The 15,460-nt window shown below is 44.1% G+C and overlaps 1 protein-coding gene across 6 annotated transcripts in view; it reads right to left on the reverse strand.

Moving 5' to 3' along the window:
• Positions 1 to 15,460, reverse strand: part of PHACTR1 (phosphatase and actin regulator 1) — a 450,172-nt gene that overhangs the window by 316,700 nt on the left and 118,012 nt on the right. The window lies entirely within an intron of this gene.

Consider the following 15,460-nt stretch of genomic DNA (forward strand, 5'->3'; position numbering starts at 1 on the left):
ATTTATTTATCATGCTTTCATCTTTCATGAGCCCACTCCTCCAGCATCCGGCTGGCCCCATTTTCTGACCATCTTTTAGCCACCGTGACAGCCTCCCTCTGCGCAGAGAGGCCAGGGCCGGCCTATTGGCATGTTAACAACAGTTTGCTGGAGGACGTGGGCTTCGTGGCGTCCTTCTGGGAGTTCTGGCTGGCCTGGCGAGGGCAGTGGCGTGCCTTTCCCTCGGTGCGGCAGTGGTGGGACCTAGGGAAGGTGTGTGCCCTGCTCTTCTGCCGTGATTACACCCGGCTCGCCAGCTGATGGAGAGATGCGGCGATAGAGCAGTTGGAACGGGAGGTCTTAGAGCTGGAGAGGCGTCTGGCCACCAGCCCTGAGGATCCGCCCCTCTGCGGAGCATGCTGGGAGAAGCGGAAGGAGCTCCGGGCCCTCGAGGACCATCGGGCCCGGGATGCCTTTGTTCGATCCCGCATCCGTCTCCTTCGGGAGATGGATCGCGGCTCCCGCTTCTTCTATGCCCTGGAGAAAAAGAGGGGGGCTAAGAAACATGTCATCTGCCTTCTGGCAGAAGATGGCACCCCCCTCACAGATCCGGTGGAGATGGGCGGGAGGGCGAGAGCCTTCTACAGAAGCTTTTTCTCCTCGGATCCGACCGATCCTAACGCTTGCAGAGTGCTCAGGGAGGAGCTCCCTACGGTACAGCGTGGGCGACCGAAACCGGCTAGAGCTGCCTCTCACTCTGGCAGAGTTTTCGGAAGCCCTCCGTTGCATGCCCACCAATAAATCTCCGGGCATGGACGGGCTGACCGTGGAGTTCTACCGCGTGTTCTGGGACGTCCTCGGCCCAGACCTAGTCACCATCCGGGCCGAGTCTTTGCAGAGTGGGGTCCTTCCTCTTTCGTGCAGGCGAGCTGTGCTCGCCTTATTGCTGAAGAAGGGGGACCTCTGCAATTTACGAAATTGACGTCCCATCTCGCTCCTCAGCGCTGACTACAAAGTCATGGCAAAAGGAATCTCGCTGCGGCTAGGGTCCGTGCTGGCGGATGTGGCCCACCCAGACCAGACCTATACCGTCCCGGGCCGCAGCATCTTCGACAACCTATATCTGGTCCGGGACCTTTTGGAACTCAGGTGTAGGGATGGTCTGTCATTCGCCCTCCTGTCCTTAGATCAGGAGAAGGCGTTCTACAGGGTGGATCACGGGTATCTCCTGAGCACTCTGCAAGTGTTTGGCTTCGGACCCCAGTTTGTGGGTTTTCTCTGGGTGCTGTACGCCTCCGCAGAGTGTTTGGTCAGGCTCAATTGGACCCTGAACGAACCGGTCAGCTTCGGGCAAGGAGTACGGCAGGGGTGCCCCCTCTCAGGCCAGCTGTACGCTCTAGTGATTGAGCCCTTCCTCTCTCTCCTCCGAAGGAGGTTGACAGGGTTGGTGCTGCGGGAGCCGGAGCGGCGGCTGGTCCTGTTGGCATACGCTGATAACGTGCTCCTCGTGGTCCAGGACCTGGGCGACTTGGCGTGGGTGGAGGCTTGCCAGGGCATCTATTCAGCAGCCTCCTCCACGTGCAACAACTGAGTCAAGAGCTCAGGTTTAGTGGTAGGGGACTGGCGGCAGGCGAGCTCCCTCCCACCCGTGCTTCAGGCCATCCGGTGGAGCATGGGTCCGCTGCTCTATCTCGGCGTTTACCTTTCCGCCACGCATCCCTCTCCGCCGGAGAACTGGCAGAATTTAGAGGGCGGGGTGATAAAGCGGCTCCGGAAATGGACAGGACTACTCCGGTGCCTCTCCCTTCGAGGTTAATCGTGCTTAATCAACTAGTCCTGTCCATGCTCTGGTTCCGGCTCAACACCCTGGTCCCAGCCCCGGGTTTCCTGGCCAACCTCCGGACATCGATTTTGGAGTTCTTTTGGTCAGGACTGCACTGGGTCCCTGCAGGGGTTCTCCATCTACCTCTGGAGGAGGAAGGGCAGGGCCTGAAATATCCGCTTACTCAGGTCCATGTCCTCCGCCTCCAGGCCCTGCAGAGGCTCCTTTATGGTGCAGGTAGTCCGGCATGGAGCATACTGGCGCACGCCTTCCTGCGCCGCTTCCAAGGGCTCCGATACGACCGGCAGCTCCTTTATCTCCATCCGAGAGGCCTTCCGCGAGACCTCTTCGGGCTGCCCGTCTTCTACCAGGACCTCCTCCAGACCTGGAAACTCTCTTCAATGACCAGGTCCGTGGCGGCCACCGAGGGGGCAGATCTCCTCGCGGAGCCCCTGCTACACAACCCCCAGCTCCGTGTGCAGGTGGCGGAGTCCCGCTCGGTGCGCCAGAGGTTGATCCTGGCAGAGGTCACAAGAGTCGGAGACCTCCTGGACTATGACCGGGGAGATTGGCTGGATCCCCTGACGCTCGCTCAGTGCATGGGGCTCTCCAGACCTTGTACTCCCCGACGCATACTTCAGGAGGTGAAGGCCGCTTTGCTGCCCACTGCTCGGGTTTATCTCAAGTGCGTCCTGCACGAGGGCACACCCCGCCTACCCCAGGCCTGCCGGACCTTTTAATTGGACTGCTACCCCGTGGACCCAACCGACGCCCTCACCCCTTCACTGTAAGCCGGCTGCACAAGATGCAGCTGGTCTGCTTTCAAACCGCGCCAAGAAAACATCTATACACGCTCGTGCTCCACACCCTTCATGCCCTCACCCTCGTGTCCCGCCCCGATACAAAATGGCAGGACGTCCTGCCACCTTTGGAGGGTCAGAAGCCCCGGAGGGCCAGCCTATATTCCACCTTAGTCCCAAGGCCCGCTGGGGATGTCAGTTGGCAGCTCCTTCACGGAGCCGTGAGCACGGGCGTTTACTTGGCACAGTTCACCTCAATCCCAGACACCTGCCCCTTTTGCGGCGTGAGAGAAACCCTGGCACATATATACTTGGAGTGTGCCAGGCTGCAGCCCCTATTCCGGCTCCTCACCAATATTTTATTACGCTTTTGGTTGCACTTTTCCCCTCACCTTCTTATTTATGTACTCCCTATCCATGGCCCCACAAAGTCACAGGATCTCCTGGTCAACCTCCTCCTGGCCCTACCTAAAATGGCCATCTATAAAACCAGAGTGAGGAGGTTGGCCGATGGAGTCTCCTGTGACTGTGGGGCCTATTTCCGATCCTCGGTCGGTTCACGCATCCGGGCAGAGTTCCTCTGGGTGGCGTCCTCTGACTCCCTTGACGCCTTTGAGGAGCAGTGGGCACTCTCCGGGGTTCTCTGCTCGGTGTCCCCATCCGGTTCCCTTCGTTTGACCCTTTGACCACACTCCTGTCCCTGTTATTTCATTAGTTGTCCCCCAAAATTAATTAGAATCTAGGTCCTGTGGATCCCCCTTCTAGGCTGGGGGGGATCCTTTAGCAGTGGACGGGCTTCGCCTGCCCACTTCCCGGATCCCAAAAGGACTACTCTTCCATAGCCATCTGGCCTTGCCCCGTCACTATACACATTTTACTATTGTTAGTTACTAAGACCGTGATTCTGCCAGGAGCTCTATATGGACACAGCCTTGCACCCACACTGAGAGCCATTATAGAATCAAGCCTAATTAATTAATGTCCTTTATTTATTAGTGTAATATCTCAAATTGTTTTTCAACCTACCTTTAATGACCTCCCCCCCCGACATCTAATCTAATGATTCATCATCATTTGTTTGGTACTCCTTGAAAATATGAGATTGGATCCCAAAGAGCTGTAATTTTGACTAATAATGATAATGATCCTTCAGCCAGCTAATTTGCTCCTTCCCTCTCATTTCTTTTTTTTTTCATTTTTCTTCCATTATATAGCTAACCAAGTATTTATATGGACAATAGGATTAGACAGGAGGCTGCCTCATTAGTACTTGCCACGGTAGCTTTTCTTGAAGTCAGTAAGAAAAAGCTAGGAGGGCAGGCTTTGTCAGCCACTGCCTCTATGTAAAAGTATTGATTGTTGGACAATGAGAATTCATTTCTGGTGGATCTCCATGAACTAGAGTTATGACAGAAATGAATTTGACCCGTTGTGCAACTTCTGCAGTTCTCTTATCTTACATCCTTATTAGAAAGGGGATAGATTACCAGCCTGAGTTAAAGTGGCACCCAAGTGCTAGTACATCTTCTAGCTAGCTCCAATGAACTTGGGTGAGACAGTTTGTATGTGTTGGCAGAATGTGGGTTAGGGACAACAGCTGAGTAAGAGTTTGAGTTAACTCTGTGGTGAAGAGTTAGTCTCTACCAGCTTTCTGCCTCTACTGCTGAGGTGAGATTCCATAAATTACAAATAGTAAAAAGTCTGAGATCAGGGGAAGTATAAAGAAGGGAAATATTTGTATTTCAGGTAAAGGATTTGGAGAATACTGAAGAATCAAAGTCCTAATGATCCAAATTAATTATGATGCTATCTAAATGGTCAGACAGACCATTTGACCAGACCATCAGACAGTTGATTTGACATCAATGTCTTCTTAAAATGTAGTTTAAAAGCTCTGTGCTGCTTTAGTCTTATAAAGATCACATATGCAACAATGTCATATTATGGTATCCCTGGAAAGGGACAAGGCACTCAAGTCAGTGCAAAAGTCTGTATAAATTTCAGAAGCAAGAGGTCATGGGTTTCTTGTTTCCTCCCCTGCCCCCAATAAAACTACCTGATATACATAAATTGAATAATTAACCTCAAAGTTTCTCCACATTGTTTTAGAAATAGATAGCTGGGTTCTTCTAATCCTTTTCAGTGCAATAAACACAGATCTGATTACACACACTTGCAATGAGAAAAAGGAATGAAACAAAATCAGGTATTTCATCTGGTATATTGTACCGCTACAGCCTCTGTCTTTAAAAGCTTTGAAAACCCTTTTCACCAGGATATAGAATACAGTATGTCACAATCACAATTAAGAAAACAATCACCAAACATTTGACATGTGTTTGTAATCCTGATTCACTAGGTTAGCAATGTCTCATTCTGTTTCCCCTGTCTATTCACTCTATAGCTAAATACCCTCATTATATAGGGTGATCCCAGAGCAGAGGAGACATACATCCAGGACCTCTCCACAATCTCATCAACTCTCCAGCTAAGGTTCAAGATCACAGCATAGCAATACAATCAAGCAGAAAGGAGAAAGCATTAGTAAAATACAATATGGTGCAGATCAGCTGAAAAGATAAAAACATGCTGAAATGCTCCAGTGTAGCTTTGTACTCATCACCGTTTTATTTGAAGTCAAAGTTGAGTTTGCTCCTCTGCAATGTTCCTCTTTCTAGAATTTTATTCAGGAAAATAGATGTTTAGTGCTTTTGTATTTTAAAAAGTCCTTTACTCACATAATGAGTCCTTCTGGGCACAATTCCTAAAACAGTTAAACACAGCTACCATCAGGTTTTATATTAAAGAGAAAGTGGGGAGATCATTTAAATATTACTGTCAAACATGACATTTACCCATATTGTTGATTTTACACTGTCTATAGTCTGACAACAGCAAAATTAATATTTGTGGTAGCCTGCTCTGAGCAATTGACATACTACTTGGAGCTCAGGAAGTTAAGTTGTTTGCTGAGAAATTATATATGCAGTAGTTGTACAAATACAGAAACAATGGGTAGACACTCAGTTGGTGTAAATCAGTGGAACTACATTGAAGTCAATGCTGATTTCCACTAGCTAAACATCTGGTTGTATTGGTCCAATTGTCATCTGAAATGCATGTGTGTGGAATTCCTATTTAAGTCTGAGGGGATGACTGGGCCAAATCTGGTTTGTTTGCCACAATTTTAACTAGTTTAACACAATAATATGTAAGATAAATAATGATTATTTTATTGAGAATGGCTGGCAACCTCACTTCATTAAGTGAGGCAATGATCATGCTATCATTAATTGCATGGCTGCAACCACAGGTGCCATAAGCAATCAAGATGCATATGGGTCAGAACCACAAGTGGTGGACCTCTGGCTATGTATAAAACCAGATATAGTCTTATTACATACAACCTGTGAATCACAGGCTATTGGGAGACTACGGTTACTATAATCAAGAATCCTGGATAAACCAACAGAGCCTATCTACATCTTCTCTGCAAAGAACCTGATTTCACCAGTGATCAAAACTTGCAAAGAAAAGGATGACCTATTACAAAGGTTTGCAAAAAAAAATAAAAAAATCTATTGAGACATCACAAGTGAGTGGAGTTTGGTATGTGGATGAAGCTTGAGAGATTCTTATTTTTACTAAGTCTGAGTCTTAATGCCAGAACATTTCATATTTTATGTTACAATTATGGGCCAAAATAATTAAATGTTACATATTTTATCAACACTGACATTTATATGCACCAAAATCCTAATGGTTTAAAATAGTGCAGACATGAAGAACAAGTGGATACATTAATATAGAGTTGTTAATATTGTGCTATTAAAAATATTGACCAATAACTTTAGGCTTTAGTTGAAAGAATTTCTGACATTATTAACGTTTAAATGAAAAGCGTGTGTATACATGTGTATGCACACATGGGGGAGAAAGAAATCTGTATTGATGACAGGAACATAGAAATTGCCAGAATGGATTAGACTTAAGGTTCATCTTGTCCAGTATATTGTCTCCAACACTTGCCAGCACCAGATGCTTCATAGCAAGATTTAAAAAATATACTATTTGATTTTAACTCAGTCACTGGTAATTAGAAATGTGCACTTCTCTACTGCAATCCAAGACCAATTCATCCCATGTTGAGAAACTAATTGGGAGTTGAAAAAGCAGGAAAGCATGTATTTCTTTTCCAATCTAGGAATAAAAATAATGCGGGAGAAGATGAGATCTACTATTTCTAAACACTTGATGGACTTGGGACCAGATTTTCAAAGGTATTTAGGTACCTAAAGATGAAGATAGGTGTCTCATGACCATAGCAACCAGAAACAATCCACTAACTACAGTTAATGCTTCCTTTGTTTAATGATTCAGTTAGGTTTAGATGCAAAGCATGTTTTGATTAACATCCTTTCCCCCCCCTCCCCCACATATCCTGGAATTTAAGGTAGTGTTATGTAATGTGATACAGCATGGCCAGAGGGCAGCAGAAGAATGTTAGAAGGGAGCCTTATTCCCTGTAGAGGGAAGAAATTTTGCTATAAATTAATTAAAGCACCTGAAGCCAGTCACATGATAAAAAACCCCTGCTTTAATCAGACAAGAGGAGGAGTTGAAGCAGAGTGGATTGGTGTTGGAACAGAGAGCAGTTTGGAGAAGTGCTGCGGTGGACTAAGAAGACCAAGACCCTAGGTAAAGGGACACCTGGTTTGTGCAGAGGGAGGGCAGAAAGCCCCACAAGCTGAAGGGCAGGAGAGGGAAGTAGCTCAGGGGGAAAACCCGCTAGTTCTAGTGATTTACCACTATCTCTAGGGCCCTGGGCTGGGACCCGGAGTAGAGGGAGGGCCCGGGTCCCTCCCTCTCCATTCCCCTCCTCTAGGACACTAGTGGGGCAGTTAATACCTCAGTTCAGGGGCAATAAACAGTGCCCTGAACCCCTCCCCCCCCAAGAAGAGAAAGCATGAGACCCATCATAGTAGTGCCAGCAATTTGCCATAGTAACTAATCAACAATTTTAAAAGGCTGCTTTTGTGCATTTTTAATGAACTCCAATTTTCATCCAAAAACTTTATCAAATCACCACTAAATTATCTTCATCTAGTAAACAGAAAATGTGTCATTCACCATTTTTCTAACATAATACTGTAGGAATTAAGGATCTCAGTAAATATGCTAAGCTATATAATTGCTTAAATAAACATCTATAGATATAGTGTATCCTGGTTAGCAAAAAGAAGTACAACATTTAGTTTAAAGACTGTATTTAGTTGCAAACTGATATTTTAATTCTCATTGGTTGCTATAACCATTTAAACTTTCTTTAGGAAAATAGCTAAAGTACAAATACAAACCAAGTTTAAAATCAATTATTTAAATCAAGGTTTCTTGCTTACTGATTTATGTCATGATTAAAATTGGTGATTTAAATCAAACCACTGTGACTGAACATATACTTCTTCTCCCTTGAAGCTATTTTAAAAGAAACATCAGCTTAAACGTTGCAGTGGATTATCAACAAAATAAAATTTGAATAGCTAATAACAATAGATCATAATCACAAAGTATCACCACATTTTCTCTGACAATTATTTAAAGTAATGTCGTTTTAATTTTTAAGGGCAGCTTCATCTTTGACATTTTTATACCTACTGCAGGTTCAGAAACTATTCTGTCCACCAGCACTGAGGTTACAGGAAGTTTCTGATGCAAGTTCCAATAAATAATCACAAATAATGTTCAGATAAAGAAGTTCTGATTTGACCTCCACGGGCTGCCAGGGGGATTTACATAGGGTGACCAGACAGCAAATGTGAAAAATTGGGATGGGGGTGGGGGTAATAGGAGCCGATATAAGAAAAAGACCCAAAAATTGGGACTGATCCTATAAAAATCGGGACATCTGGTCACCCTAGATTTACAAAAACACAAAGGGCAGTTAGGTGCCCACCTCCCACTGAAAGTCAGTGGAAGTTGCACCCCTACCTCTCATGTATACCTTTGAAAATCTTCCTCTGAAACCATCAAGCCACTGAACCTCTGCTTTCCAGAATGTACTGTACATAATCCCTGCAGGCAACTTTAATGAAACCGAAGTGTGCAAGCACTGCTGGAATGCTTGACAGATGAAGTGGTGATAATGAACCACCCCCCTTTCCTGTGGCAAGACACACAACCTGCCTTGTCTTCTGGAGGAATGAATGGAAATAAGACTTTGCCACTGTAATGCACTGGATAATTATACTTGTCAAGAAGGTTCATACTGTTTCAATGCTACTTGCAACTGAACTTGTATTTCTAGTTATGATCCTGATTTTTCTGGTACCTCCAATATCACTCTTTTAAACCACATCAGCCTGGAATGACTCCAGGACTGAGTCTGGATGTGACTTTTTCATTGTTATTGTGGAAAAAACTAGCCTGATTTTTCAAAACCACTAGTGTGTGTGTGTGTAATTGCATGACCACAATGGAACCTATTCTGTGATTGTACTAATGATTGTGCACACCCAGATGGGCAGTGATCCCTGTAGTTTTCTGCAACGGTGTGCACATAAAGTAGGTACACAGTTGTACATGCACAACTAAAAATCAGGCTGACATCGGTTTTAATGTTGCAGTCTCCCCATTTTTGGAGAGAAAAAATGAGGAAAAAAGTTTCCAAGTGTTATTGATTGGGGTTTAGATGGCATGATCAGATGTATAGTGGAAGGAGAGAGACAGGGGCAAGTGAATTTTATAAGCTGCCTATTCATCCCTACTTGGAAAAGATGGATTACTCATTGCCTATGGAACACCCCAGCTATTCAGACTGGAAATCATCAAATGCAGATGAATGATTTCTTGTACAGAGCTCCAAGTGAGTTAGCAAAATCTTGGTCAAAAGTGGCATAGGGAAATAAACCCATCTGGAATAAACAAACCCAAATAAATAGATAAATAAACCCACTGGAAAATTAACTGGAGTGTACTTTGCCCTGAAAGACAACTTTACTGGGGTGGGTTGGTGGGAAGGTAGAAATCAGAGTTTTGGACAGATCAGGGAACATATTTTGTAGCAAGACCTGCATAATGATTAAGTAACTTCATGACTTAATTTTGGAACTTTTGGGCCAGATCTTCACTTGGTATAAAGTGGCTCAGCCCTCTTGCCTTCCATGGAACTGGACCTATTTACACCAGCTGAGGATGTCGCTGCTCCCTGCCATCCTCCTGTTTTCCAGAATACTGGCTCCCTGATGCTGCTGGATCATCCATGACTGGAACCAGGCTAGGGGTATTTCATTCTCAATACATCTCCATGCCACTTGATTGCTCATGTTGATCTTTTAAAAAGCTCTTAAAAGACACAGGCACAATGCACAAAAGCAGATGCCCTTTTCCATTACTAAAGCACCATCATATTTTTTTACATTACTCCACCTGTGTAGGGATACATCTTTATTTCTTTTGGTGATTGCTTCATTCGAGTAGCAGAATGCTTGTTTTTGTACTTCACAAAGAAGGTCTATTTTAGCCAGCTATGTCTCAAGCTCATCATTTGTGGCACAGCTTATTCTCACTAGGGTGTCAATCAAACTCTTGAATCCCAGTTAATACAATGCCCTGAGCAAATCTACCAGCGCTATTAAAAAAATGTTGAAAATAACAAGCTTTTCACGCCAGGAAAAAGTTTGAAGATGAGCAAAAACTGCATCTCTCACAGATTCAATTGTTAAGTGCCAATAGCCGTGATAAACAGTTCTTCTTCAGTCCTTTTATCTCTGGGTTCACACCTGAAATGCAGTCATAAGACTCCATAAGCTAATATGATCCCACTTTGCTGACTTGAGCTTCAGTAAAATCAGAACTAAACTATGCCAGCAAATACAAAGAAACATTTGATGCAGTATGCAGAGCTTATTGTTAAGAAATTCAACCCACATTGATGAATTGGTATATACTCATCTTCACAAATAGGAAATGCAAAACAAAGCCATCTGATGTATACAAAAGCATCTGCCACTCTAAAAGAAATTACTTTAAAGTATCCTAGGCACTACGGCAACTCCTTACTTCCATGGCCTCTCTTCAGTAACCATCATCCAGTACATACTGTCTTGTCATGTCTTCATTCTGTTCATTACTGTTTCCTGCGCTTGTTATGTGGACCCATTGTAACCACTTATTATTCCGTTGCTGTTAAGGGAAAATGTGGAGTGATGTCTACTATTTATTTTAGTCTCTATATTGGTAGTTTTAAAACATTCAAAAATAAATTTAAAAGGGATAAGTATCTTTAGAAAAGTCTCATCTTGCTGGCTGGATCCTTTGGGCCAGATCTTCATCTTGGGTAGATCAAGCCCAGTGGAGCTATGCTGATGTGGCTTTTGTCTTTAGCAGGTCATAAAGAAACAAGTTCACATCCCACAGCAGCAGCACTCCTTCACTCAGATAAAATGATCATTTTACATTGTCATTCATGACATGATAAATGTGTTGATGAAGGGCAGGGGGTGAGAAGAGACTTACTATGTGTCATCATCACCATCCTAGAATGTGCTTTCAATTTAGCACTGTGTGATAGTAACAATTGACATTCTAGATCAGTGCCAAAGTAGCTACTTAAAAACAGTAAACAGATGATGTCATGGAGCCATAATTTAATGCTTTTTTACTTTTTTTTTTTTGTTCTAAGTGTCTGAAAGAATAACCTAGATAGAACAGGTTTTATAGTAGCAGCTGTGTTAGTCTGTATCTGCAAAAAGAAAAGGAGGACTTCTGGAACCTTAGAGACTAACAAATTTATTTGAGCATAAGCTTTCGTGAGCTACAGCTCACTTCATTGGATGCATTCAGTGGAAAATACAGTGGGGAGATTTATATACACAGAGAACGTGAAACAATGGGTGTTACCATACACACTGTAACGAGAGTGATTGGGTAAGGTGAGCTATTACCAGCAGGAGAGTAGGGGCGGGGGGGAACCTTTTGTAGTGATAATCAAGGTGGGCCATTTCCAGCAGTTGACAAGAACGTCTGAGGAACAGGGGGGGTGGAGGGGGGAAAATAAACATGGCGAAATAGTTTTACTTTGTGTAATGACGCATCCACTCCCAGTCTTTATTCAAGCCTAAATTAATTGTATCCAGTCTGCAAATTAATTCTAATTCAGCAGTCCCTTGTTGGAGTCTGTTTTTGAAGCTTTTCTGTTGAAGAATTGTCATTTTTTAGGTCTGTAATCGAGTGACCAAAGAGATTGAAGTGTTCTCGAACTGGTTTTTGAATGTTATAATTCTTGACGTCTGATTTGTGTCCATTTAGTCTTCTACATAGACACATAAACTTCCTCGTGGCTGGACTTCACAAAAACTAGACAAGCCATTTACAACACAACTTTGCTTCTCTACAAAAGAAAAAGGACACTAAACTATCTAAACTACTACATGCCACAAGGAGCCACAACAGTGGTTCCCTTAACCCAGCCAGCAATATTGTTAATCTATCCAACTATATTCTTAGGACAGATTCTTCTGCTGGGCTATCTCGGGGCCTCTCCTTCTGCCCCTCCACCCCCATGAACATGATACAGTTCTGTAGTGACCTTGAATCCTATTTTCGACATCTCCAACTCAAGGAATATTTCCAACACACCTCTGAACAACATACTAACCCACAGAGACCTTCCTACCAACACTACAAAAAGAAGAAGGATTCTGGGTGGACTCCTCGTGAAGGTCAAAACAACAGACTGGACTTCTACATAGAGTGCTTCCGCTGACGTGCACGGGCTGAAATTGTGGAAAAGCAGCATCACTTGTCCATAACCTCAGCCGTGCAGAACACAATGCCATCCACAGCCTCAGAAACAACACGGACATCATAATAAAAAGGCTGACAAAGGAGGTGCTGCCGTCATCATGAATAGGTCAGAATATGAACAAGAGGCTGCTAGGCAGCTCTCCAACACCACTTTCTACAAGCCATTACCCTCTGATCCCACTGAGAGTTACCAAAAGAAACTACAGCATTTGCTCAAGAAACTCCCTGAAAAAGCACAAGAACAAATCCGCACAGACACACCCCTGGAATCCCAACCAGGGGTATTCTATCTGCTACCCAAGATCCATAAACCTGGAAATCCTTGACACCCCATCATCTCAGGCATTGGCACCCTGACAGCAGGATTGTCTGGCTATGTAGACTCCCTCCTCAGGCCCTACACTACCAGCACTCCCAGCTATCTTCGAGACACCACTGACTTCCTGAGGAAACTACAATCCATCGTTGATCTTCCTAAAAACACCATCCTAGCCACTATGGATGTAGAAACCCTCTACACCAACATTTCACACAAAGACTAGAAGCCCTGAGGAACAGTATCCCCGATAATGTCATAGCAAACCTGGTGGCTGAACTTTGACTTTATCCTCACCCATAACTATTTCACATTTGGGAACAATATATACCTTCAAATCAGCGGCACTGCCATGGGTATCTGCATGGCCCCACAGTATGCAAACATTTTTATGGCTGAATTAGAAGAATGCTTCCTCAGCTCTCATCCCCTAATGCCCCTACTCTACTTGCGCTACACTGATGACATCTTCATCATCTGGACCCATGGAAAAGAAGCCCTTGAGGAATTCCACCATGATTTCAACAATTTCCATCCCACCATCAACCTCAGCCTGGACTAGTCCACACAAGAGACCCACTTCCTGGACACTACGGTGCTAATAAGCGATGGTCACATAAACACTACCCTATACTGGAAACCTACTGACCGCTATTCCTACCTACATGCCTCCAGCTTTCACCCAGATCACACCACACGATCCATTGTCTACAGCCAAGCTCTACGATACAACCACATTTGCTCCAACCCCTCAGACAGAGACAAACACCTACAAGATCTCTATCAAGCATTCTTACAACTACAATACCCACCTGCTGAAGTGAAGAAACAGATTGACAGAGCCAGAAGAGTACCCAGAAGTCACCTACCACAGGACAGGCCCAACAAAGAAAATAACAGAACGCCACTAGCCATCACCTTCAGCCCGCAACTAAAACCTCTCCAACGCATCATCAAGGATCTACAACCTATCCTGAAGGACGACCCATCACTCTCACAGATCTTGAGAGACAGCCCCCCCCCATAACCTGAAGCAAATACGCACCAGCAACCACACACCACACAACAGAACCACTAACCCAGGAACCTATCCTTGCAACAAAGCCCGTTGCCAACTCTGTCCACATATCTATTCAGGGGACACCATCATAGGGCCTAATCACATCAGCCACACTATCAGAGGCTTGTTCACCAGCATATCTACCAGTGTTATATGTGCCAGCAATGCCCCTCTGCCATGTACGCTGGCCAAACTGGACAGTCTCTATGTAAAAGAATAAATGGACACAAATCAGACGTCAAAAATTATAACATTCAAAAACCAGTTGGAGAACACTTCAACCTCTCTGGTCACTTGATTACAGATGTAAAAGTTGCAATTCTTCAACAAAAAAAACTTCAGAAACAGTCTCCAATGAGAGACTGCTGAATTGGAATTAATTGCAGACTGGATACAATTTAATTTAGGCTTGAATAGAGACTGGGAGTGGATGGGTCATTACACAAAGTAAAACTGTTTCCCCATGTTTATTCCCCCCTCCCCCAACCCCGCTGTTCCTCAGATGTTCTTGTCAACTGCTGGAAATGGCCCACCTTGATTATCACTACAAAGGTTCCCCCCCCCCGCATGCTCTCCTGCTGGTAATAGCTCACCTTACCCAATTACTCTGGTTACAGTGTGTATGGTAACACCCATTGTTTCACGTTCTCTGTGTATATAAATCTCCCCACTGTATTTGCCACTGAATGCATCCGATGAAGTGAGCTGTAGCTCACGAAAGCTTATGCTCAAATAAATTTGTTAGTCTCTAAGGTGTCACAAGTCCTCCTTTTTCTTTTTGCTAGATAGAACAGAATCACATCCACGATCACCAGGGCTCAGGTTCACCACAAAGTCTCCCTGTCCTGGTCACAGAGATTAAATAATCAGTGGTGGAACGCTGTACTATGTTTGCCTGTATGCCCAGCCTAAATATGATTTATAGCTGGCAATAACATTAGTTTACATGTACAGATCATTTATTTCCTTCTTTAGGACAATGCCAGGCCTAATCTGTGTATTTTAAAAAAAAAATCAATCCCAATCTACTAATGGCTTATAAACATAACAGGTAAAATAGATAGCTATTGGAAAATGGACATACCAATTTCTTATTAATGAAACTGACTTATAAGATACATCTCTCTGTCATACACACACTTGTGCACACATTTAACTGTTACTGTCTGTGTTTATTCTTGGAAAGCCATCACTTTATATACCCAGTAGCCTGTAGGGTTGTGCTTTAGCACCTGCTGGCTCAGTATATTCAAATTTTAGCGTAAAACATGTCAAGTGAAGAGTGCCTTGGGCTGTTCAGAGGCACACTAAAAATATGACTTACCTTCTTGTTGCTGTGGGTTATGAACTATAGCATCCTCAGACTGTTAGAACAAAATCTCATGCCATGCTAACGTGTTTACCCAATACATGCTGGGATTTTCTCCCCTTCTTGCAGCAAATATGAGAGATCTTAAAACTGTTAGTTTATTTATGGAAAAACAATGGGTTGACTGAGCAGATGTACAATGGCATTTAATATGTTCTCACCCTTGGGCATCTGAAGGGCCGATCCTGCTGAGTGCCAAAAGCAATAGCTAGTTTAGGAGAGCTCTGAGGACATTCTCCACTGGGAAAATTTTTAGGAATGAAACAAAATCATGAATTCTTTCCTACTTTGAAACATTTTTTTTAAATGT

The sequence above is a fragment of the Dermochelys coriacea genome, chromosome 2 (assembly GCF_009764565.3).
Source record: "Dermochelys coriacea isolate rDerCor1 chromosome 2, rDerCor1.pri.v4, whole genome shotgun sequence".
Lineage (NCBI taxonomy): Eukaryota > Metazoa > Chordata > Testudines > Dermochelyidae > Dermochelys > Dermochelys coriacea.